This window comes from Palaemon carinicauda, chromosome 40, assembly GCF_036898095.1.
Source record: "Palaemon carinicauda isolate YSFRI2023 chromosome 40, ASM3689809v2, whole genome shotgun sequence".
Taxonomy (NCBI): domain Eukaryota; kingdom Metazoa; phylum Arthropoda; class Malacostraca; order Decapoda; family Palaemonidae; genus Palaemon; species Palaemon carinicauda.
This window is the reverse complement of record NC_090764.1, coordinates 51,392,833-51,419,864: the sequence shown is the minus strand read 5'-3', so window position 1 is coordinate 51,419,864 and position 27,032 is coordinate 51,392,833. Positions and strand designations below refer to the sequence as shown.

Below are 27,032 nucleotides of genomic sequence, written 5' to 3'. Positions count from 1 at the left end.
GCAACGTTCGATGAACATTGTGAGTATTTGAGTTTGAAAATCTTTTATCAAATTTTCATTTTTATTTTTCACTGACTGTGTGTAATTAGATCGTGTCATAATTTCGGCAATGGTATGTTACCTCATTTTATTTCAATAAAAAAATTAACCTCATATTTTTCCAGATGATTATTTTGTTTTATCCATTTCTAACTAATCATAAGAGATAAATAAAGGAAAGATCTAGAAAACATACAATACAGAATGACTAGTAATGGTTTATGTGGGTAAATATTTTATATTTTAATTTTGATCCAAAAACATGAACCCTGTACTTTTCCGACTCGCTAATGTATTTTTTGTACTTCTGACCATGGTTATTAGTGCTTTTTTGTTTTTTTGGACCGTTTTACATCTAGACAATTATGGGGAATCCATTGGGTATACCCACTCACAGTTTTTGGGTGATGAAATGTTAAAAACAAGCGATTTTCAGAAATAATGATGGTCAAAAATGCATATTAACAGAAGATAACCAGTTGATAAATATATGGTTTGTGTAAGTGTCGTCAAAGTGCCATAATTTCTAAAATATTAACTGAAAAATCACATTTTAAAAGAGAAACAAACACAAGGACATCACCTAACTTAAAATTCCCTCCTAACCTTGCCTAGAAACTATAGCCTTACCTACCGGGGGGCTTCTGGCCCTACAACCCTCCATAGAGTTCTGTATCCTTACCCAACTCCCCTCTTACATTGACATATCCTTGCATACTTATCTGCTGCCTTTAGGCTACAGTATCATTACCTACTTGCGGCCTGAGGGCTATACCTTCTTGTGACTCCCTTTTGACTGCCGTATCTGTACCCACTTACCTAACACCCTTAGACTGCAGTATCCTTACCTACTTGCCTACCAGGGAGGCTTGGCCCCCTTGCTACCCCCTTAGATTGCTGTATGCTTACATACCTTCCTTTGACTGCAATATCCCTACTTACTTGCCGACTGGGAACCATGCCTCCTTGTGACCTCCCTTAGACTGTCATATCCTTAACTTAGCATTAGACTAAGTCCCAGTCCTGTGTTTGCATCCAAAAGGCCTTCACTCCTGGCAAGGTAACACTAATTCATGATATTTATTTATATATCATAAAACTAGCTTCATATTATCGTTTGTTCCGTAACCGAAATACAAACCACGCTATTTACATTGGGTTTACCTTTTAGCGCAGCTGAAATGGCGAGCCATTAGAATTTAACGAGGGTGTATTACCCCCGCGCTAGCTAGCGGGGGGTAGGGGAGTGGTAGCTAGCTACCCCTCCCCCCCCTCACACACGGGTGAATGCTCACTTTCACTTTTGGCTCGGACTGGGACAGACGTCTCTGTCTTGGTCCTCGCTTGGCAGCCATTGTTTGTTTTGTCTTTACTTTATTACTTACTTTTCTTTTACTCAATATATATGTAAACATGTTTTCATGTTTTTATATATATTTGAGTATAGAAATCAGTAAGTTTCCTTTTCAGAGTTGTGTGTGTAGTGTACGATATCTCCGTGGAGTCCTCGGCAGTTAGGCCACCACGGCGTAATTTTATGGGTTGCGATCGAGTTTGACTTCGGTCTTTCTCTCTCTCTCTTGAGGTCGTTCACCCTTTTAATACGTTTTACTACGCCCCTTGTAGCTTCCTTACCGTGTGGGGGGGTTGCTACGCCGTACGTTTTGTCTCAATTAGTTTATGAATCTAATTGTAGTTGTTAATTTTTCAGCTTGTAGAACGATGCCTTTCAGGGTTTTCGTTCTTTCTTTAGTGTTCATTTATTTTTAAATTACATAATTACATAGTTTCATAATTATAATTGTTATAATTCTGTTTTGGTTACAGCTCTCCTTCCGTGAGTGTAAGTGGTTGTGAGGGCACGTGCCTATTGTGTAATTCTTGTTTCCTCTCCCTCGGGAGTATTTTGTTTTATTTTTTTACAGTTACCGATCTAGTTCGTGTCTGTAATATGGCAACGGTGTGAGCTGTCTTGTTGAGGCCTGGGGATTCGGCTGTTGCTGCCTCCCCTTTGGATTTTCGTCAGGGGAGTGTCTCCTTCTACTGGAAGTACTCCCGTGACGATTGACAGCTCTCCAATTCATTTTAGAACTCTCAGGAGGCTTGCCTCCTTGGGTGGGTAACTTTCCTTCCAAGGGAAGTTTTTCCTGCCCAGGCTTGAGTTTTTTCCCTTTTAGGGGGTTCTTCTCTTGCCTTTTTTTCGTGCGACTATGCTCTTGGTGCTGAGCGGTCACACCTGCAGTTTCGCTCAAGGGGCTGGGCAACTGCAGGAGCCCCTCTTCGGAGGATTGCTCCTTTTAGGTCACTGGCTGACCAGTCTCTTCTACGAAGTGTTTCTCTTTTGTTCGCGAGAGAGTACACTCATAGAGACTCCTCTTCGGAGGATTCTTCTGCTGCTGTTGCTGTTGGCCTCCTTCGCCGTAAGGCTCACCGTCCGCCTCGTCGTAAGGGCCTCTCATCTCCCTGTAAGGGTGCTAAGAGGCGCCTTTTTGAATCTCCGTTTGCAGCCTACAACTCCTTCTTCTTGATCTTCCGCCCTGGTACAGATGGACAGCAGTGTGACCTTGTCTTCCGACGGGCAACGGTCTTCCCGACGGACAACGGTCTTCCGACGGACATCAGTCTCCCGGCGGACAGGCAACGGTCTTCCGACGGACATCTGTCTCCCGATGGACAACGATCCCTTCGGGGTAAGGGTTGCCTCCCACGGGGGTTATTCCCTTGCGTGACAGGGTTCCCCTGCGCGCCCTTCTGCTGTGTTCTCTCCTGCTCCTGCTCAGTGTTAGCGCACAGGCGCTCTCCTGCTCATCAGCGCTTCCTGATCGCTAGCGCTCTCCTGTTCGCCAGCGCTCTCCTGTTCATCAGCGCTCTCCTGTTCGTCAGCGCTCTCATGATGATCATCTCTGCTGTTCCTGTTGGTTCCTGTTACACGGCCTGTGCGCCCACGTTCGCCCTCGCGATCTAGAACTTCGGTTCAGGTCTGGGTCAAGGACTCTTCTTCTATGCGCAGGCTTCCACGCGTTGCCTTCTGCTCGTCAGCGATCATCAGCTCGCCAGCGACCTTAGACGCGTCAACGTTCACATGCTCGCCAGCGATCTCCTACGCGCCAACGATCGTCATCGATCTGCCACGCGTGTCAGTTCCCCTGACCACCATCAGTAGCGATATAGCGCTCGCCTGCTGTGGACCACGATCTCCGGTAGCTGAGTCTTGCCGTAGATCTTCCTCCTGCTCGCCAGCGCTCACCTTTTCTTCTGTCCTTCTGTGCGCCAGCTTTCTTCATTTGCCAGCGCACATCTGCGCGCCCTTCTTTGCCACGCACCAATGGGCGCCAACGGTTTTCTGACTGTCTAGGATCGCCTGATTAACAGCTGGCTTCAGCGCTCACCTTCCTTTATGCACCTGCGCGCCTTCTGTCAGCGCGATGCGCGCTAACCATCACTAGTCTCTCTTGCGTTGGCAATCGCCTACGCGCCCGCGCGATTCTTCATCTGCTCGCTAGCGTTTTGTTAACGCACCACCGCTCGCCAACGCGCCGTTGCTTGCCGACGCGCCATCGCTTGCCAACGCTCCGTCAATCTCCTGCGGGCTATCGCCTCGCCAGAACGCGCCATCGCTCGTAAACGCGCCATCGCTTGCCGACGCGCCATCGGTCTCCCGACCGCCTGTGCTCACCCGTGCGCCCACGTGCCTGCGCGGCCACACGCCCACGTTCCTGCGCGACCGCACGCCCACGTGCCTGCTCGTCTACGCTCATGTGCGACCGCGCACATGCTCTCCAATGTTCGCCCGCGCGCGAACAGACGGTTTCCGTCGCGCGGACGGTGTTCCGTCGCGCGGACGGTGTTTCGTCGCGCGGACAGTGTTCCGTCGCGCGGACAGACGGTGTCCCGTCGCGCGGACCGACGGTGTCCCGTCGCGCGGACCGACGGTGTCCCGTCGCGCGAACCGACGGTGTCCCGTCGCGCGAACCGACGGTGTCCCGTCGCGCGAACCGACGGTGTCCCGTCGCGCGAACCGACGGTGTCCGTCGCGCGAACCGACGGTGTTCCGTCGAGCGAACCTACTGTGTTTCTTCGCACGAACGTCCGCTTAATTCTTTCAGTATCCATTGCTCGCCTATGGGTTATTGCTCGCCGACCACCAGCTCTCGCCCTCCTTCTGCGCTCCTTCGCTCACCTTTGTTAGCGTTCCTGCGTGACCGCGCATGGGCGCTTCCACGTTCGCCCACGCGCAAATCATTGATTTACCATCGCGCGAGCTCCAGGGCGATTGCGACCACGATTCTCATTGGGGTTTTCGCAGCATGGCCAGCCTGGCGAGTTCTTCTGGAGCGTATTTCCAGAACACTGCCTCACCCCGTAAACGCAGAGCATGGCACATGCAAGAATAAGAATAATCTTCAGGGAGGTCTGAGCAACACTCCTCTTTCCAGAACCTGGGTTAGCCCTTCCCCGTCATTCCCTGAAAGGATTTTTGGCGGGGGGCTTTCCGTTCGAGATTTCTCCATCGGCCAATGGGCGACTGCTTACCCCTTCCTCTTCTCCATCTCGTGTAAGGGGCTTACCAGGTCCTTTTCCTCCTCGGTTACGGCCCTAGGTTTGGTTCAAGAAAGCTACAGGAAGGTCATGGGTACTTTCCTCCTCTCGAGCTCAGGCACCTTGGCGTTTCGTCGTTAAGTATCTAACTTGCGGGCAAGCTCGATGTTGGACCATTTGGACGCGCTGACAGAGGGCTTCCTTTCGGGTGTCTCATCCGTGGATGTCGACAACCTCAGACACCCTTCCATCCTTGAGAAGAGTTTGTTTGTGCCCAAGGACAGAGACATAGACAGCGGCTGTGCGGAAGAAGTCGACTTCCGTTTTCACTCCTCCAAGGCGCTTTCTTCCAGACTCTGCAGGGCTCCAGCGCCTTTTTCTTTCAACCACATCGGCCTAAGTTATCGGCTACGACAACTGAGACAAGGTGTCCAATTGCAGTTCCTCCTGTCAGGAACAGATGGCACGGGAGGCTCCCCAGGGGGAGGGGGGGGGGCATAGTCCTAGAGGGAGTGGCAGAGTTCACAAACTCTAGGATCGGCACCCCCCCCCCTTGCAGGTTTCATGCTGGGAGTACGCCTAAGGTTACTCATCCGGATGACAGCTTCCCGATGCCCATTCCCGCACGATCTCTGGGATCAGCCAAGGATATCGCGCCTGCCGTCTCTGTCAGCGAATTCAGTGTCTCTGAACCTCTATGCCATAGGGTCGGCAAGAGTTTGCCCGTTTGGGCAGAATGATCCATACCTTCGGAGAAGGTCCTCCATAGGATCATCGGCGGCTTCACCCCCGGCTTCTTCAGTCGATCCTTTCTTGTAAGGAAGTATCTGAGACGGGAGTTCCGTGGTCGACCTCTCAGCCCTGATTAAGTTTGTCGAACAAACTTCGTCCAGCGTGGAACAGCAGCATCGATCAGACTGGTAACGAGGCGTCAGGACTCCTTAAACCCTGGATCGGAAGGACGGGTACTTTCAGTTTCCATTCCATCCATCTTCCAGGAAGCTCGTGGAATTCAGCCCCGACTGCAGGTAGTTCTGCTTAAGATGCAGTGTGGCGATCCCCTCGTGGCATCGCAGGTTTTTTTCCCCAGAGAACTCTCCCTGCTTTCCTCATGGCCGCTCAGGTGCAGGCTTCCACCTCCTTCGCTTTTTGGAGGTCTGGTCAACTCCGGTAGGCTGGGGTTCGACCTTCTTCAGCGCTGGGACAAGCTTCCTGATGCTTACCATGAGTGTGGGTTCATGGTATTTTGCTAGGAGCCTTCTCTTCATCTGCCTCAACATCTGGAGTATCTGGCCATGATATTGAGTCAACGGCCTTACCACGTTGGAAACCCCACTTCTCGTCCGTCCAGCGAGGTTAAGCAACGTCGTTTCTGGTCAGTACTTGGATGGGTGACCACCTGGGGACGCCAGATTCTGTTGCCTCCTCCTCCGAGCCTTCCCTTCAGTTGACTGTGGCAAGGCTGAGGAGAGTCGCAGTACCTGTTCTCAGTCAAGCAGAGCTTTCAGCCCTACCTTGGAACGTTTCCTAGTTCTCCTTTCCTCATTGACTCGTTTATAGTTCCGAACGGTCGCCTCAGGATAAGTTCCATGTGGGGCGGTCCAAGTTCCAGTGGTATCAGGCAACGATTAACCGGACTTTCTGGCCCCTATGGGACCAGCGGAACTATTAGACCTGCAATGGGTGTTGACCTATGGAACCTGTTGATGGGAGTGGATATTCTCGTCCTTTCCCCACATTCTTGATGCTGTTCTCGGACTCGTCAAAGAAAAAGGGGGGGGGGGGCCATGTTCCGTTCCAGGCCTATGGTCAGGACCTGAAGGATACCTCTCCATCATTCAGGCAGGCTTAGGGGCCGTAGTCTGGCCCCTCTACAGATCCTACAGCTCCTGCCGAGTCGCTCCGTGCGCGTCGACTTTATGATTCTGGTGTGTTCTAACCAGCAGGGGACGCATTTTCACACCTTCACATCTTGCAGTAGAGATACCGAGATGATTGAGATACTCTCAATACCACCATCAGCTCTCTCTTTCCAGGCAGAGGAATGTTCTCTACGACTATCCGAGCAGAGCCTCGTAGAGAGAGAGAGAGTACCTGGGGGTCTTTGGCCTTGAGTAACCAGCAAGTCCTGGTCTGGGGGACTAGAGAACCATGACTTATGAACGTCACCTGTGTGTGACACTGTGAACGTTGTAGAGCACACCCCTCGCTTGTAGCTCGTTTGTACATTGTTTACATGCCAAATACAAATGGAAATCGTTCCTATTTATGTACAAACAATCCGAGGGAGAAGTCATTGTTAAAAGACATTATTGTAAGTGATGCAACGAGCTGAGTGATATTGTGGTGACTAGTGCCAGCCAAGGGTAAACTAAACGTGGCCATAACAAAAGTGAATGGACTTGAATCTAATGCAACCGGGAATTGTCAAGAACAGTGTTGCTGTGTATTAAAGTTAAGTCTGTTACTAGATCTACCTGATTGTGTGTCCCTACACCGCGATATGAACAAACCCGCAAACCTGTGGAGAACGTGAATACAGCAAAAAGGACTCAAAAGGTCAGTAGTATCCAAATGGTTTACAGTGATTAAAGTGATTCACTCTGTCAGTAATTCCCTAGTAGGCAATTCACAGTGATAAGCAGCAAAATGGCCGCACAAAGCATTGGTTGCCCAGTGCCTGGATGCACCTATCGAACCGAGGCATCCACAGAGCCCATCATTACCGCAGCGCTCCTGAACGCACACACAACGACTCATGCCCAGGGCCCAGTAGCTCAATACCACCCGCCAAGCACCAAGGTTGAAAAACTTAAGCGCCCAACGATATCAGCGGCCGGCACGAGTGGGGAGTGGGACTATTTCCTAACTCGTTGGGGCGAATACCACAAGGGAACTGGGCTCCAAGGGGATGATGTTGTGGTACAGCTCCTTGAATGTTGTGAGGAGAGCCTACGCAAGGACATCACCAGCGCCGCGGGGAGGAGCCTGGTAGGCGAATCGGAGGATGCGGTGCTTAGTGCGATAAAAGCCCTCGCGGTGCGCGGGGAGAACGCAATGGTGGCGCGGGCGGCTCTCTCAAACATGCGACAGGGCCGCGAGGAACTGATACGGGCATTTCACGCCCGCGTGAAGGCCCAAGCAAACACGTGCAAATACGTCAGGAGGTGCATATGTGGACTAAACGTAAACTTTGCGGACGACGTGATCAAAGATGTGCCTGCACGAGGTATCGCTGACCAGGACATCCAGCTGGATCTACTTAGCGACCAGCGGCAGGAGATGTCGCTGGAGGAAACGATCAGGTTCATCGAAGCGAAAGAGTCTGGTAAGCAGTCTGCGTCCCGATTGCTGGACACCCACAGTCATGGCGCGGAGGCTGTCACCAGCTCCTATCGCCGCATCAAGCGCCAAAACGCGGTAAACAGGGGTGATGCACGTCAGACGGATGCAAGTGACGGTGGCAGACAAGCTGTTTGCGGGTACTGTGGTGAGAAGGGCCATGGCAAGAATACGCCCTGGCGAATCAGGAAGACTGAGTGCCCGGCTTACAGTAGAAAGTGCTGCAAATGTAATCGCGATAACCACATAGAGCGAATGTGCCGGAGTAAATTGGCGGCTGAATCTGCCAACACAGACGCATGCGACGAACAGACGGCAGCATTCGTAGAGTTGTGTGCCATGTCGGATATCCGAACGATCGACGGTGGACAGTTGCTAGCACTAGATCACCACCTGTATGACAACATGTGCGACAGATGGCTCAGGCGGAACTCCCAACCGCAGCCGTTCATAAACCTCCGACTCAGCATCCATGCAGCGGATTACCTCGCCCTGGGATTCAGACCGGTCAAGCGCGCAAGACCTGCAACACTCCCTGCCATGGCCAACACCGGTTGCCAGAGTTGTCTGGTCGGGGTTAACGTTATCGAGCAGATGGGCCTGACGACCGCGGACCTGCTCCCGGTCTCGATGAGAATGAAGGCTGCGAATAAACAAGATATCCGTATCTTAGGGGCAGCCATCGTCCGATTCTGCGGAACACACGCCGGAGATCCGCAAACCGAATCTCGGCAAATAGTGTATGTCACGGATTCGACCGACAATGTGTTCTTGTCACGCAGCGCCTGCGTCGATCTTGGCATAATCTCCAAAGATTTCCCCACACTGGGTGAGATGTCGTGCAGTGCGGCAACCACAGACAATTGTACACCGCAAAATGATACATGTGACAATGGCGTGACATCTCAATGCAATTGTCCTCGGCGCACGGCGCCCCCGCCTAAACCTACGTCTATCCCCATGCCGGCCACAGAAGGTAACAGGGAGGCCATTCAACAATACCTGAAGGAACTTTATGCGTCCAGCACATTCAACACGTGCGTCCACCAGCCCCTCCCCATGATGGCGGGCCCACCGATGCGCTTGATGGTTGACTCAGATGCTAAGCCCGTTGCCCATCACACCCCCATTCCAGTAGCGTTACACTGGCAAGAAACCGTGAAAGCAGGTCTGGACCAAGACGTGAAAATGGGAGTTATCGAGCCAGTGCCCGTAGGAGAGCCGGTGACATGGTGCCACAGAATGGTAGTCTGCGCCAAGAAGACGGGGAAGCCTAGAAGGATGGTAGACCTTCAGGCTCTCAATGCTCATGCCACTCGTGAAACACACCACACCCAATCGCCCTTTCATCAGGCCCGTTGTGTCCCACCGGGGAAACTAAAAACAGTGTTCGATGCCTGGAATGGATACCACAGTGTACCACTGCACAAGGAGGACCGCCACATGACCACCTTTATCACACCCTGGGGCAGATATCGATACTGTGTCGCCCCACAAGGCTATGCCGCGTCAGGCGATGGCTACTCAAGGCGATATGATGAGATAGTATCCGACGTCCGTGACATGACGAAATGCGTTGATGACACATTACTGTGGGCTGACACTATTGAGGAAAGCTTCTACCAGGCAGTCACTTGGCTCGACGTATGCGGGAGAAACGGCATCACCCTCAATCCCGACAAATTTTTGTTTGGCTGTCGCGAGGTAGAATTTGCCGGCTTCACCATCTCAATGGACAGTGTGCGCCCTTGTGCGAAATACCTGCAGGCAATATCAGACTTCCCACGCCCGAAGAACATTACCGACTCTCGATCGTGGTTTGGCCTAGTAAACCAAGTGTCTTATGCTTTCAGTGTGGCTGAGCGCATGCTCCCATTCCGCGAGCTACTGAAACCCGACAAGGCATTTATGTGGACCGACGATCTTGAAAGCGCATTCCAAGCATCTAAAGAGGCCATTGTAGATGAAATTACCAACGGGGTGCGCTTCTTCGACAAAACCAAGCCGACATGCCTTGCGACCGATTGGTCTAAAGAAGGCATCGGGTTCTGGCTATTCCAAAAACATTGCCAATGCCCAACAGACAAGCCATTCTGCTGCCGCAAAGGTTGGAAGGTGACCCTAGTCGGGAGTCGTTTCACGCACCCAGCCGAATACAGGTATGCTGCGATAGAGGGGGAAGCCCTGGCGATAGCCGATGCCCTTGAAAGGTGACCCTAGTCGGGAGTCGTTTCACGCACCCAGCCGAATCCAGGTATGCTGCGACAGAGGGGGAAGCCCTGGTGGTAGCCGATGCCCTTGACAAATCACGCTACTTTGTCCTCGGCTGCTCAAACCTGGTCATTGCGGTAGATCACAAGCCACTATTATAGGTGTTGGGGAACCGATCCCTGGATGACATCCCGAATCCCCGACTGCGCAACCTAAAGGAGAAGACACTGCGCTACCGCTTCCGCATCGTATACGTGCCAGGGATGCGCAACAAAGCAGCTGATGCCATTTCACGTCATCCGAGAGGCGACACCAACCCAGAAAAACTGTATCTCCCTGACGACAATGCATCAGTCTGCGACCGCTCCATACCGTCGGTCCACCACGATATCCTTGCCAGCATACGCATGAGGGACTGTGACACATGCACGATTGAAGAGCCCGCATACCTCACAGCCCTAGATTCCCTTCCAGCGGTCACCTGGGACCGTGTACGGGAATCTACAGCAAGCGATCCCGCCCTTCACGCGCTCACAGAGCTCATCGAACATGGGTTCCCGACATCAAAAGATGACATGCCACAACACCTCCGTGCGTACTACCACCTACGGAACGAGCTCATCACCTTCGACGGTGTCGCATTGTTCAAAGATCGTGTTATCATCCCGACGTGCTTGCTCCAGGGTGTCCTATCCGCATTACATTCGGCACATCAGGGTGTTTCCATGATGACTGCTCGTGCAGAGGCATCAGTGTACTGGCCAGGCAATACCGCAGACATACAGGCGACTAGAGATAACTGTTAGGATTGCCACCGCATGGCCCCCTCCCAACCATCCGCCCCCCCTACCCCACCCGTCTTGCCTGTTTACCCATTCCAGTCAATGTGTGCCGACTACTTCACTCACAAGGGCGCCCACTACCTGGTAATTGTGGACCGATACTCGAACTGGCCACTTATATCAAAGTCTACCAGTGGTGCCAAAGGACTAATTGACAACCTGCGCCGTGCATTCGTCACGTACGGAATTCCTGAGGAACTTGCCAGCGATGGTGGGCCAGAATTCACGGCAACCGAAACACGTGGGTTCTTGAGAGACTGGGGTGTCCACCACCGACTGTCATCAGTAGCATTTCCACACAGCAATTGCCGAGCGGAAATCGGAGTGAAAACGATGAAGCGCCTGATTACTAACAACACGGGGACAAATGGAGATCTAGACACAGATGCCGTTCAGAAAGCAGTCCTCCAGTACAGGAACACTCCAGACCCAGTCACAAGAATCTCCCTAGCCATGTGCGTCTTCGGTCACCCGATCCGCGATCTCATCCCTATCCCTCCTGGGAAGTACAACCCCCACACCACATGGCGCGAAACCCTGACATCCAGGGAAGAAGCCCTACGCAAGCGCCATGTCCGCATGATGGACACTTGGTCACAACACACTCGCCGTCTGCCACCCCTACGGGTTGGTGACCATGTTCGCATCCAGAATCAAACTGGCCCACATCCCACCAAATGGGACAGGACCGGGACAGTCGTCGAGGTAAGGCAGTACGACCAGTACGTGGTAAAGGTTGATGGCTCGGGCCGAGTATCGCTGCGCAATCGGAAATTCCTAAGAAAGTTCACACCGGTTACGACCCCGACAGAGCAGCAAAATATAACCTATGGTTGCATACCCCTTCAACCACCCGCAAGCACGGCCCCGACCAAGCCGAAGGAGACTAACCGACACGTATCAACACCGCCGGACCCGCCTGCTGACCAACCACAACTGCTGGCTGACCGACATTACCCAACATCAGTCGATCAACCTCCCCCACTCACGCCTGTAAAGCCGGCCAACCACACTCGCCAGCTTATACACACAACGCCGAACGACCAAACTCCACTGCCCCCACCAGCAACACCAAGTCGTGTCAGACCTTCAACGCCAGCCGCTCCACCCCAACTAGCAAATCCCATCCCACCAATTGGTCTCGCCGTGGGCCGGCCATCCAGGACTGTCAAAACCCCCAAATGGCATGAAGACTATGATTTTTCATCTCATGATTAACATTTCTATATCCAATGTCGTAGAATGCTCGATCGACCTGATATTATATCAGACATTACATTACTTTCATCAGTGTAATTATTGTTTTGTGTAACTTGACTAGTTTGAAGAATGTTTGATCAACCTGTTATTAGACTAGATGTCATATTACCATCCTCATTACATTCATTTATCAGTATACAGTAGGTCCTCGGGTTACGACGGTCCCGACTTACGCGGTTTCGCCGTTACGAACGCGCCCCATAAAAATATAAAAATAATATTAAGCGTCGTTCCGTCTTACACCGTTAGCGTCGTAAGCGACGTAAACAATTGCGAACTAGTTTCTAGCGCGCGGTGGATGAATACGCTTTGCGGTGGTTGTGGGCGAGGAAGACGGCGTCGCTCAGTTCCACTCATACGCCATTTTTGGTTGTGATTGCCTGTTCTTTCTCTCACGTGTTTGATCGTTTTTTTGAACTTTTTGCCCTTCATTATGGCTCCAAAGCGCAAGGCAGATTCTTCTGATGGTAGTGCATCGAAGAAAAGGAAGGCCATCACCATGGAAGTGAAATTAGACATTATTAAGCGGTCTAAAAACGGTGAAACGCCAACGAACATTGGCCGATCGCTTAGCCTTAGCCGTTCGACCGTGGCTACTATCCTTAAAGATAAGGAGCGCATTGTTGAACACGTAAAAGAATCTGCTCCAATGAAAGCAACAGTGATAACGAAACAGCGTAGTGGTTTAATTATCGAAATGGAAAGGTTATTAGTGCTTTGGTTGGAAGATCAAAATCAACGGCGTATTCCAGTGAGCTTAATGGTTATTCAAGAGAAGGCTAAAAGGTTGTTTGAAGCGTTGAAAAAAGAAAGGGGGGGGAGAAAGTGAAAGTGAAGAGTTTTCGGCTAGTAGGGGTTGGTTTATGCGATTTAAGGCTCGGGCCAATTACCATAATCTTAAAGTGCAAGGTGAAGCTGCTAGTGGGGATGAGAAAGCAATAAGTGAATTTCCTAAAGCGTTGGCTGAGATAATTAGGGAGGGGGGTTATTCTGCTTATCAGGTGTTCAATGCGGATGAGACAGGTTTATTCTGGAAGCGCATGCCTAACCGCACGTACATAGCAAAGGAGGAGAAGTCAGCACCCGGTCATAAAGCAGGCAAGGAGAGGCTAACTTTGCTTCTTGGGGGAAATGCTGCTGGCGACTTCAAACTGAAGCCCATGCTGGTCTATCAGGCTGAAAATCCAAGGGCACTCAAGGGAATTTGGAAGAGTCAACTCCCAGTCATTTGGAAGGCAAATAAGAAGGCATGGGTGACACTTGCAGTGTTTGAAGACTGGTTTATCAACCATTTTGTACCTAGTGTGGAGCGGTATTGCGCCCAAAAGGGTATCCCCTTTAAGGTGTTACTATTGCTGGACAATGCCCCTGGACACCCTGCCCAGCTGGGAGACTTTCACCCTAATGTGAAGGTGGTTTACCTTCCACCTAATACCACGGCCCTTTTACAGCCTATGGACCAGGGAGTGATTGCTTCATTCAAGGCCTACTACCTCCGAAGAACAATTGCTATGGCATTACAGGCAACTGAAACGAAGAAGGACTTGACTCTGAAGGACTTTTGGAAGTCCTACAACATCCTTGATGCTATTAAGAACATTGCTGATTCCTGGGAGGAGGTGAAGGTTACAAACATGAATGGTGTTTGGAGGAAGCTATGTCCTCAATTTGTTAATGATTTTCATGGGTTTGAGGACACAGTTGACCATGTTATCAAGAACATTGTTGCCCTGAGTAAGGAAACCGATTTGGAGATGGAGGTTGATGATGTTACGGAGCTGCTAGAATCTCATGGAGAGGAGTTATCTGCTGGGGACTTGATACAACTGGAGAAGCAGATCATAGAGGAAGAGGAAGAAGCCCCCACCCCAGACCCTAAGGCTTTCACAAGGCAGGGCTTGTCAAAAGGTTTTGCCGAGATACAACAAGCATTGGCAACTTTCGAGGCTCAAGATCCCAACATGGACAGGTTCACCAGGGTTTCCAGAGGTGTCATGGACTTACTGCAGTGTTATAAGGAGATTTTGGATGAGAAGAGGATCCTCTCTGTCCAGTCTAACCTGGAGCGGTATTTTAAGAAAGTAGAGAGAACTGCACCCTCTACATCAGCTGCCTCTACTACTCCAGATTTGCCTGCAACAGAGCCTCTACCATCAACCTCAGCTGCCTCTATTGCTACAGAGCCTCTACCATCAACCTCAGCTGCCTCTGCTTCTCCAGCTTCTCCACCACCTCTTGTAGGCTCTTCACCTCCAGACTCGCCTGCCCCAGCTTCTCCAGCATCTTCTGTCTCACTTCCAGAGAATCCTGATTCACCTGCCCCAGTTTCTCCAGCATCTTCTGCACCTTCCTCTCCACAATAAACCAGTCTCTCCGTCCCTTGCAACATCCCTTCCAGTGTGCAAGCCAACCATAGGAATAAGGTAAGGAATTGTTCTCTTTTTTTTTTTATTGATATTTACTTTAATTCATGTGGTAAGGAATTGTTTTTTTTTTTTTTATTGATATTTACTTTAATTCATGTGGTAAGGAATTGTTTTCTTTTTTTATTGATATTTACTTTAATTCATGTGGTAAGGAATTGTTTTCTTTTTTTTTTATTGATATTTACTTTAATTCATGTGGTAAGGAATTGTTTTCTTTTTTTCAATATTAAACTTACCCGATAATCATGTAGCTGTCAACTCTGTTGCCCGACAGAATTCTATGGAGGGATACGCCAGCTATCACAATACTAGAAGGGGGTGTTCTTACCAGCGCCACCTGTGGCCAGGTACTCAAGTACTTCTTGTTGACACCTCCTCAATTATTCCTCTGTCGTGCTTCCGGCAAGACGTTCTGGGATACGCTTATGTTCTTGGAGTATTTTCACGACTTTGGTGAAGTATTTCTCTTTGATTTCGGCTGTCGCTTTACTGGAAACTTCTATATTAGCTTAGTTACCTTTTGGAATTAATTTGATTAATTATGGTGACGAAGAGAGTATGAACTCTCGTTCACCTTTCAATGGCCGACCCTTCCCTTAGACGGAAGTGTGGGTGTCTAAGAGAGTATAGACTCTCTTTCTTAATTTTGCTTAACAAAAGTTATAGATTTATTTTATATCTCTCCGCCTCTTATAGGCCTCTTCGATTAACTTCCTTTTATTATAAACTTATTAAAATTAATTTTTATATTTGTTTATATTCGACCTTCCTAATAGTAGGCGGTCTTTTCTTGGTACCGAAGTTAATTATCGTGAGCCCGTCATTTCGGTTTTACCTGTTAACATATTATGCTATTTTAAGGTCTTTGAAAGAATTTCTTTGATAGTCTCGTATTTTTTCAAAGTTGAACTAACGTTTTGTTTGTCTCGGCAGTTGTTGACGTTCAGAACGTTTCAACTTGCACTCTATCGTTACGATAGAGAAAGAATGTTCACGGTTTCACATTGCAGTAAAGAGTAACCGTTTCTAGCGTTTTGTTCATTCTTTCTTAACTTAATGGTTTTGATCCTAATAAGGAACTTTTCTTTTTGGGAAATATTTCAGTTTTTTCCTTTTACAATAATATGTTTTAACGATATATATGATTGGGCTCTTCTCTCAGGTTCTAAGTCAAGAGAGAGAGAGAGAGAGAGAGAGAGAGAGATAGAGACGGAGGGAGAAAGAGGATAAACGTTTCCCTCAAGCCTGCCAGGCGTACGAGTAACGTCGTTATCGTTTTGCTCTTATCCCTAGTCTCTTTAGGGGAAGAAACTAAACGTTTCTAGAGTGATCTAGTGTTTAGTCTCTTTCCAGCCACTGAATTTTCTTTCATTAGATTTTTCTGTTACATTGTAATTCTGTTTTCGCAATTACTAACTTTTGAGAAGGATAGAATTGCGTGTTTCAGGTACAAACCACTTAAAGTTTCGAGTTCAGTGAAATAAGTGCAAACAGAAATCAAAGTGATAAGTGATTAGTGCAAAGTATGTCAGTGTTATGCGTGAGGGTACTTTTGTGCGCGCCAGTCGTCCTCCCAGTCCGGGACCTCTTGCAAGCTCCCAAGCCCAGGGGAGAAGCAATGTCGAAGGGCATAAGGGTTCGGCAGGCCTTGATCGGCGCACAGAAGTATCCTCGGTGGTTGTGGGCGTGTCTTACCGAGACCGTCACTCCCACCCGCAGACGATTGAGCCCTTATTTTGCTCGTCTGCAGAAGAGATTTAGAGGAGAAAATAAAGGCAGAGTTACGCTGGTCTCAGGTCTCAAGACCTCTTAAACGTAAAGTCCAGACCTATGCCAGACGTACGAAGTAAAGTTCAACAACCCGGATGCAGTCATTGGGTTAGCTCTGTCTCTCCTCAGTCATCAGTTTGTCGGGCTGAGAGTGCGCCTACACTCCCCCCCCCTATGCTCGCTCCGCCTGATCGCAGTACCACCTGCCAGGCGTACGATGTTGTGGACTCTACTACAGTCCATGCAAGCACAGCTTTCGGACCTGATGCGTGAGTGTCGTGCTGAGAGTGTTGCACCTCCTCCTCCTCCTGCACCGGTGGTGCACCAACCGCCTGCACCCGTTCAGCCTGTGCTGCACCCGCCTGCACCGGTGGTGCACCAACCGGCTGCACCCGTTCAGCCTGTGCTGCACCCGCCTGCACTCGCTGCACCCAGTCGCAGCACCATCTGCCAGGCGTACGATGTTGTAGACTCTACTACAGTCCATGCAAGCACAGCTTTCGGACCTGTTGTGTGAGTGTCGGGCTGAGAGTGTTGCACCTCCCCTGCACCCGTTCAGCCTGTGCTCAACCCGCCTGCACTCGCTGCACCCAGTCGCAGCACCATCTGCCAGGCGTACGATGTTGTAGACTCTACTACAGTCCATGCAAGCACAGCTTTCGGACCTGTTGTGTGAGTGTCGGGCTGAGAGTGTTGCACCTCCCCTGCACCCTTTCAGCCTGTGCTCAACCCGCCTGCACTCGCTGCACCCAGTCGCAGCACCATCTGCCAGGCGTACGATGTTGAACCTCTTTCTGTGTTCGCTGTTCCCAGTGTTGTTCAGCCTCAGCCTTCTTTAAGGCAACCTTCGGTTTGGGATCAGGAGGATTACCCCACTCTTCCTCCTCCTCCCCTGGCTGCTCCACTGGTGGTGCAACTCTCGGTGGAGGTACAACCTCTTCCACCTGTGAGTCAGTCTCCTCAGCTGCTGCACCGAGCTCAACCCGTGCACCCTGATTCTGCACCTTCCACTGTTGTTGTTCCAGCTCGTTCTGACTCTGCTGTTCAGCATACCTTACCTCCATTTTCTAACCATGGCAACAATATGAATCATGAGTTATGAATGTAAGGTAAACATTATGTTGATTTTTAAATCCCATGCAAGCATGCATAAAGCACTCTAGCACTGGTCATGGAATTTCTGAGAAATGTTAAACGCCATGCACACGCTCTGCTTTCCTTACAGCAGGCTCTGCTTACAGCAGGCTCTGCTTACTACATGCTCAGCATTCAGCATGCTCTGCATTCAGCATGCTCTGCATACAACATGCTCTGCATACAGCATGCTCTGCTTTCAGCATGCTATGCATACAACATGCTCTACATACAGCATGCTCTGCATACAGCATACTCTGCATTCATCATGCTCTGCATACCTTACCGCATGCTTCTCAACTTATCTTGGGTTGTTGCCAACTCACTAGACTGTCAAGCAGTTTCATAACATTGCCTTCTAGTCTGCTGCTTTTGCACCAGTGAACCCTCACTCAGAGAACTTAGCTTTTCTAGGATAAGGTCCCTGTAGATGAGAAAGTTCTTTTCTCCCTCCTTCTGATATTCCCTTGAGGACTTTGTCATTTGGAGGGAGCCTTTAGCTGCATAACCTCTTATGGACTTTTATTTAAGCATAACATGCTTACAGGGAAGGTAATGGTTTCACTTCAGCCGCTAATCCCGTCTGTTACCACACCTGCTCCCATAGACCTTGAGCTGTGTTGCATGACATGCAGTCCAAGCTTAGTCCTTGTTAGAGGATTTTTGTTTACGGAGTCAATGTGTCACGGGGAAGACGTTCAACAACCAACAGAAGGGACTTGTTGTGACGCAGTGCGGCAACCTCAGCAACCCGTTAAGGAGTTGTCTGTACGACCCAGATAGTCTAGACAGATTCGGGTTGTCACTGTACTTCCTCGCTTGCCCATGATTGTCAGTTTACAGACTGTGCAGCAGTATCATGATCTTGTGTCCGGCTCCGTCAGACGACTGGCTTTTAAGAGCTCCCACAAGTCGTCGCTGTCTGGAGATTTTCAAATGGACTATGGATCTGACCAAGGAACTGGGCCTCCTGGTCAATTTTGAGGAGTCTCAGCTCGTTCCATCCCAGACCATTGTTTCCTTGGGTATGGATCTTCAGAGTCGAGCTTTTTGGACTTGTCCGTCGGCCCCAAGGATCTTCCAAGCCCTAGAATGCATCCAGAGCATGCTGAGAAGGAACCGATGCTTAGTCAGGCAGGGGATGAGTCTAACAGGGACACTTTCATCGCTGGCCCTGTTCATCGAGTTAGGGAGACTCCACCTCCGCCACCTTCAGTATCATCTAGCTGCTCACTGGATAAAGGACATGACGCTAGAGACGGGCTCAGTTCCTGTTTCCGAAGAGATGAGGTCTACTCTAACGTGGTGGAAGAACAGCATTCTTCTCAAGGAAGGTCTACCTTTGGCTGTTCAGACCCCCGACCACCGTCTCTTCTCGGACGCATCGGACACGGGCTGGGGTGCGACACTGGACGGACAGGAATGCTCGGGAACATGGAATCAGGAGCAAAGGACACTTCACATCTATTGCAAGGAGTTGTTGGCAGTTCATCTGGCCTTGATAAACTTCAAGTCCCTCCAGCTTACAAGGTGGTGGAGGTGAACTCCGACTACACCACAGCCTTGGCTTACATCTCCAAGCAGAGAGGGACTCATTCGAGGAAGTTGTTCAAGATCGCAAGGGACCTCCTCATTTGGTCAAAGATCGAAAGCTCACGCTGGTAACGAGGCTCATTCAGGGCGATATGAATGTCATGGCAGATCGCCTCAGCCGTAAGGGTCAGGTCTTCCCCACAGAGTGGACCCTTCACAAGAATGTTTGCAGCAGACTTTGGGCCCTGTGGGGTCTGCCAACCATAGTTCTATTCGCTACCTCGATGACCAAGAAGCTCCTCTTGTATTGTTCTCCGATTCCAGACCCAACAGCAGTTCGCGTGGATGCCTTTCTGCTGGATTGGTCCCATCTCAACCTGTATGCATTCCCGCCGTTCAAGATTGTCAACAGGGTACTTCAGAAGTTCGCCTCTCACAAAGGGACACGGTTGACGTTGGTTGCTCCCCTCTGACCCGCGAGAGAAGGGTTCACCGAGGTACTGCAATGGCTGGTCGACGTTTCCCAGGACTCTTCCTCCTAGAGTGGACCTTCTGCGTCAACCTCACGTAAAGAAGGTACACCCAAACCTCCACGCTCTTCGTCTGACTGCCTTCAGACTATCGAAAGTCTCTCAAGAACTAGAGGCTTTTCGAAGGAGGCAGCCAGAACGATTGCCAGAGCAAGGACGACATCCACTCTCAGAGTCTATCAGTCTTAATGGGAAGTCTTCCGAAGCTGGTGCAAGGCCAATGCAGTTTTCCTCAACCAGTACCACTGTAACCCAGATTGCTGACTTCCTGTTACATCTAAGGAACGTAAAATCCCTATCAGCTCCTACGATCAAGGGTTACAGAAGTATGTTGGCAGCGGTTTTCCGCCACAGAGGCTTGGATCTTTCCTCCAACAAAGATCTACAGGACCTCCTTAGGTCTTTTGAGACCTCAAAGGAACGTCGGTTGTCCACTCCAGGCTGGAATCTAGACGTGGTCCTAAGGTTCCTAATGTCATCAGGATTTGAACCGTTCCAATCAGCCTCTTTTAAGGATCTCACATTAGAAACTCTTTTCCTCGTGTGCTTAGCAACAGGTAAAAGAGTAAGTGAGATCCACGCCTTCAGCAGGAACATAGGTTTCACATCTGAAACGGCTACATGTTCCTTGCGGCTCGTTTTTTTTTGGCTAAAACGAGCTTCCTTCCCGTCCTTGCCCTAAGTCGTTCGAGATCCCAAACCTGTCCAACATGGTGGGGAACGAACTAGAGAGAGTACTTTGCCCTGTTAGAGCTCTTAAGTACTATTTAAGAAGGTCAAAACCATTACGAGGACAATCAGAAGCCTTATGGTGTGCTATCAAGAAGCCTTCTCTACCAATGTCTAAGAACTCAGTTTCTTACTACATCAGGCTTCTGATTAGAGAAGCAAATTCTCATCTGAAGGAAGAAGACCTTGCTTTGCTGAAGGTAAGGACACATGAAGTGAGAGCTGTGGCTACTTCAGTGGCCTTCAAACAGAACCGTTCTCTGCAGAGTGTTATGGATGCAACCTATTGGAGAAGCAAGTCAGTGTTCGCATCATTCTATCTCAAAGATGTCCAGTCTCTTTACGAGTACTGCTACACCCTGGGTCCATTCGTAGCAACGAATGCAGTAGTAGGCGAGGGCTCAGCCACTACATTCCCATAATTCCATAACTTTTTAACCTTTCTCTTGAATACTTTTTATGGGTTGTTCGGTCGGCTAAGAAGCCTTCCACATCCTTGTTGATTTGGCGGGTGGTCAATTCTTTCTTGAGAAGCGCCGAGGTTAAAGGTTGTGATGAGGTCCTTTAGTATGGGTTGCAGCCCTGTATACTTTAGCACCTTTGGGTTGATTCAGCCTCCAAGAGGAACGCTGCGCTCAGTAAGGAAGTCGAACTTAAAAAAGAGACAGAGTAACGGTTCAATTCGACTTCCTTACCAGGTACTTATTATTTCATTGTTATTTGAGATAACTGTTATATGAAATATGGGATACTTAGCTATCCTTTAATCTTGTACACTGGTTTTCACCCACCCCCCTGGGTGTGAATCAGCTACATGATTATCGGGTAAGTTTAATATTGAAAAATGTTATTTTCATTAGTAAAATAAATTTTTGAATATACTTACCCGATAATCATGATTTAATTGACCCTCCCTTCCTCCCCATAGAGAACCAGTGGGACCGAGGAATAATTGAGGAGGTGTCAACAAGAAGTACTTGAGTACCTGGCCACAGGTGGCGCTGGTAAGAACACCCCCTTCTAGTATTGTGATAGCTGGCGTATCCCTCCATAGAATTCTGTCGGGCAACAGAGTTGACAGCTACATGATTATCGGGTAAGTATATTCAAAAATTTATTTTACTAATGAAAATAACATTTTTATTGATATTTACTTTAATTCATGTGGTAAGGAATTGTTTTCTTTTTTTATTGATATTTACTTTAATTCATGTGGTAAGGAATTGTTTTCTCTTTTTCTAATATTGTTTTTATGTCATTTGATACATTTTATTATAGTACAGTATACAGTAATACTTTACAGTACAGTACAGTACGTATATTTATGGTGTTCCGACTTACACGGAAATTCGGGTTACACCGCGTCTTAAGAACGGATCAGCGTCGTAACCCGAGGACCCCCTGTAATTTACAGAACTATCAGGCTGTTCAGTGAAGATTTTCCATTTTAAACTCAATGACCCAGTTAATTACTGTTCAAACTTAATCAGTCTCTTCCTAGCCGATCAAGACTTGGGAGGAGATAGAGAACCATGACTTATGAACGTCACCTGTGTGTGACACTGTGAACGTTGTAGAGCACACCCCTCGCTTGTAGCTCGTTTGTACATTGTTTACATGCCAAATACAAATGGAAATCGTTCCTATTTTGGGACCTGATCGCGACAGCTTGGAACCTCAAGCTTCCGCTGTTCTTCCCCCCAGTCTCAGACCCCGAGACTCTGGCAAGATGCATTCCGGTGATGGTGGTACAATTTCGACGCCTGCTTCTTCCCTCCTTTTTGTCTGTGGAGAATGGGTCTCAACAAGACCAGGTTGTCTGTCAACTTTTCAATGATAGAGCTCCACTGGGACTATGCGCAGAACGGTTTCTGGACCCTCTGCTTCCCCTGACAGAACTCCCGGGAGAGCTTCTCCCACGGCACAGACTACTCAAACAACCACACTGCAACATCTTTCACGAGCCGGGGCGTCGCTTCGGCTTCATGCCTGGAGACACTACGCCTCCTCCTCAAGAAGAGAAAACCCGCTACAGTCACGGGACGGAGGTCGTGTCATCTGCGATAGTCATCCGCAGGGGTCCTCCAGGCGAAGTGAAGAGTCTTCGGTGGTTGGTGTCGTGGGAGATATACCTCTTCCCTTGAGGCCTCTTCTCCAGCAATAACGATCATATTTCCTTTCGGCAGGAGGAAACTCCTTTCCGTTCTCGGCAATGAAGCCTGTCGCTCAGCTTTTCCCTGACCTTCAGGCTTAAAGGAATAACTTTTCCTTCCCGCTGGATCTTTCCTCGCTCATGCGAAGCTACGAACGTCCCTGCCCTAGTCGGAGTGAGACCTCCAACTTGGAGCATGGCTCGGACTTTTTAGTCCCTTAAGAGATCTTCTCAAGACCCTTTACGACAGGCCTCTGATTGTATTCCGTCTTGGGTCTCCTGCTCACTCTGGCCGCGGTCAGTGTGTAAGCAATCTTCTTGGTCTCGTACGACTCCGCCCTTTCTAAGGAAAGGGGGAAGGCAACATTCAGGTTCGCTACTGAGTTGTTGGCTAGACTCAGAATCTTGGGGTCCCGGCCCTTCGGTCCAATTCCTTCAAGATTTCGAGTCTCCATTCTGTATCTGATGTCCCAAAACCTTCTCCTTGCCAGTAAAGGAATCGAGGGGTTAGCTTTGGGAACAGCTGCAGTTTGTCCTCAGTAGCAGCCGATCTGGGAGCACAAGGAGGACACGGGGGAGAGTCGCCAGTATACCTCTTCAGCTCGGACTCGAGACATTCATCTCCAGTTCTTCGTAGGATATACTGTAGATATTTATATATTTCTGAAACTATCCATTTGCGATGGGAACGAGTGTCATTTTCGAAGAGAGTGGAATTTTTTTCTGTAGAAAAAAGTAGTTTTTTACCTAGGTTACATTGCTCTGTAATACAGCAAAATAATACCATTGTGGTAAGCTCTACAACCCCATGAGCCACTATGAAAGTATCAGAAGTAGGCATTTGTTCCGACACTATTTACAAACCCTTTTACTCTTTATAGTGGAGATATATTTTGGCGATAGTTGAAACCAGCTTTGTTCCGTAACTGGAATACAAACCTACGCTATTTTATTAGGGGTTATTACTTTTGGTGAAGCTGGAAGGACGAGCCTTTAAAATTTCAGCGAGGGTTAACTACCCATTGCGCTAGTTAGCGGGGTAGGGGGAGGGTAGTTTGCAACTGCTCCCGCTCACACACCTGTGATTTAGCTCATTTTGCTTTTGGCTCGGATGGTGAACGGTTGTTGCCGTTCTTCATCCTCGCCTATTTTGGACTGCCATTAATTGCTTTTGTTTGTTCTTTCTCTTTGATAGTGTGTATGTGTGTTGACTTCTGCCGACCATGTGAACCTGCCCTGGACTTGAGGGCCGGCCCTGTGGTACCTTCATGTCGGTCTTGGACACCAATCGTCACACCCTTTTTCCCGCCTGCAGGAGTCAATGGTGTGATAGAGATACAAGTGTAGTGAGTGTCGGGAGTGGTCTGCCTCCCAGTGGGAAAGGTTTGGACGCCAGTGGAAAAAGAAGTCAAAGCGGGATATTTCTCCTTCGAAGATTTCTTCGAAAGGGAAAATACCCAAGGCTTCTTCCGCTTCCTGACCTTCCTCTGAAGGTCCTACTTGAACGGCCTCTTCCAAGAGACCGTTGAGTAGTAGCGTAGGCTCTTTAATTGTTGGTCAACTCCGGTCCTCGAGAGATGGTGTTGCTTCCCCTAGTGAAGCAGCCCCACCTCTCCCTCCAGGTGAGGCCACATGTCTTTCTCCTTTAGTTCAGGTGTGGTCGTTCTTGGGGCTTCCTGGTCCGTCCTCCAAAGACTCCTTGCTGCAGCTCATCATCCGTGGTACTAGGGTGCACCCTTCGTTGACTTTGGAGGTGGATCCTCTGTCGTTTGTCGACGTAGTGGTGTGTGAGGCGTCTTCTGCTGCTGCTGCCAACACTCCTGCCTCTTCAGTCTCTTCAGCTGTTGCTGCCGACTGCGCTTCCCCCATTCCTGATCATCCTTTGGGGGAGCTAAGTCTCTCGTCTGTCTCTCCCGCGAGTGTTTCTCCTCGGAGGAGGAGTTCACTCATAGAGACTCCTCTGCGGAGGACCGCTCCTTCTAAAGGCCACCTTGCTGATCCAACGGCCCCCAGAGGGCGTCAGCGATCTTGCACGGCTCGCCTTCCACTTCGCCTTAGAGGTCTCCCTTCGCCATCGATGAAGAGGTGCCTTTTCGGCTCTTCAGCCTTGTCTTCGCAGTCTTCCCTGGTAGAGGAGCCTCCTCTTCCGTCATCTTCTGGTCCTCGACCTTCGCTTGTTCCTGGACCTTCTTCTGGCGATGCTGCCGCTAATCCTCGGAGCTCAGTCTTGGACTCTTCTGAGAATCGCTCGCGATGCCCCACGGTGGATGTTTGTCCTCCCAAAGGGCACATCCCTGTTCCTGACTTGCCTTCACCGTTCCTGTCACAAGATGTTGCAAAACATCCTTCGCCCTCCAGAACGCGCCTTCCTTTTCAGCGTTCCAGACCTTTGGCTGGGCGCCAGCCCTCATCGGTGTACCAGCACTCACCAACATCTTGTCAGCGCTCTTCAGCACGCCGACACTTTCCAGCGCTCTCCAATGCCCCAGTGATCTCCCGATCGCCGGCGCTCTCCAGCTCGTTCTCGCCGTTCAAAACGCTAGCATTTGCAGGCTCGCCAGCGCTCGCAAGCTGATCTACGTGGGTCAGCGCACCTGCGCTCACCAGCGTGACAGCGCACCTGCGCTCACCAGCGTGACAGCGCTCTCCTGCGCTTCTGCGCTCTCCTACTCATCAGCGCTCTCCTGCGCTTGTGCGCTCTCCTACTCATCAGCGCTCTCCAGCTCGCAAGCACTCTCCTGAGCACCAGCACTCTATTTGGCGACAGCGCTCTCCCGTTCATCACCACGCGCCAACTCGTCAGCACTCGCCAGCGCTCACCTGCACACCTGAGCACGCTTGTGCACCAGCGTTCTTCAGCTCTCCAGCACTCGCCTGCGCTCCCGCGCACCAGTATTTGCCTACTCACCAGCGCTCTCCTGTGTAGTACTTTCCTGCGCGCCAGCACTCTTCGTTCGCAGCATTCCTGTGCCCTAGCGCTCTCATGCGCACAAGTGCTTTCAGAGTCATAAGCACTCGCCAGCGCTCTCCTACTCATCAGCTCTCTCCTACTCATCAGCGCTCTCCAGCCTGCAAGCCCTCTCCAGCTCGCAAGCACCCTCTTCGGCGACAGCGCCCTGCCGTGCGCCAGCGCTCTCTCGCACGTCGGGATGCGCCAACTCGTCAGCGTTCGCCTGCGCCCACTTGAGCACCAGCGTTCTTCAGCTCTCCAGCACTTGCCTGCGCTCCCGCACTCACCTGCGCACCAGCATTCGCCTACTCACTAGCGCTCTCCTGCGCAGCACTTTCCTGCAAGCCACCACTCGTTTGCAGCACTTAACTGTGCGCTAGCGCTCTCATGCGCATAAGTGCTGTTCAACTTGCAAGTACTCGCCAGCGCTCTCCTGCTCACTTGCGCAAGAGTTAAAAAGACCTGAAAGGCAAACTTTTGGACGGGTCACCATCGCCCCACTCCCCTCCCCACAAACGCATTACAGTGCGCCCGCCGGGAAAAGTAGGAAGAGGTTCCACAGAAGGGTTCAAGATTCCAAAGATTCTATCTTCAAAGGCGAACCCACTGCAATCATCAATCGATTCTCCTCACAGTGATTCTTTAATCCCTTTCTCTTCAGGCGCTCTCTCTGACAGGGCTACCATCAGCAGACAGTCTTGGTTCAGTGCCGTGGTCAGAGCAGTTGTACAGACCTTCGGGCCTGCGTTATCTTCTCGCTCTTTGGAGACCTCACAACATCCGACGGCTCCAGCTGATCTCCGACAAAGAACCTTGGCGGTTTCGCCCTTGAAGAGAAAAAGAGGAGTCTTAGGTGCAGTAACATCCCCTAGGGTGAAACTGACTCCTGTTAGGCCTTTGAGGCCTGTCTCTCCTAACTTGCCCTCCGGACGCTCTCCTGCCTCGCCTCTGCTGAGAGAGTCTCGAGAGGTTCAAATATCCTCCCATCCACCTTCGAAGGAAAATTCTCCACCACCAGCGGAAGTCAGGAAGTGTGAATAGACTCCTTTGCGATGGGATCAGCAAATGGGTTAGCCCTCTGGGTAGAAGTCCAGACCCTGTTGAAGAAGGGCGCTCTCCAGGAGGTTCTCGATGAGTCCCGGCGTCAATGACCTCAGATGTCAGGATGCCTGAAAACTTTAAATCAATCAATCAATCTCGATGAGTCCCCAGACTTCTACAGTTGACTCTGTCTTGTGAAAAAGATGTCTGGAGGCTGGAGACCCATCATCGACCTCTCAGTTCTGAACAAGTTTGTCAAACAAACTCCGTTCAGCATGGAGACGGCAGATACAGTCAGACAAGCGGTAAGATCACGGGACTTCATGCGCTCACTGGACCTAAAGGACGCGTACTTCCAGATCCCAATTCATCCATCTTCAAGGAAGTACTTAAGATTCAGCCTTGACAACAGGAAATTCCAGTTCAAGGTGCTGTTCTTTGGTCTTTCTACAGCACCTCAAGTCTTCACCAGAGTGTTCGTCCTTGTGTCATCTTGGGCATACAGGATTGGCATCCGTCTCCTCTGTTATCTGG

At 50.0% G+C, this 27,032-nt stretch overlaps 1 protein-coding gene across 2 annotated transcripts in view; it reads left to right on the top strand.

Moving 5' to 3' along the window:
- The window catches only part of LOC137631777 (endoplasmic reticulum membrane-associated RNA degradation protein-like), a 275,307-nt gene that overhangs the window by 1,875 nt on the left and 246,400 nt on the right, over positions 1-27,032 (top strand). For both annotated transcript variants that reach the window (XM_068363736.1, XM_068363735.1), the window contains exon 1: positions 1-19. This exon is cut by the window's left edge. The gene's annotated coding sequence lies outside the window, so the exon portion shown is untranslated. The remainder of the gene's footprint in view (positions 20-27,032) is intronic.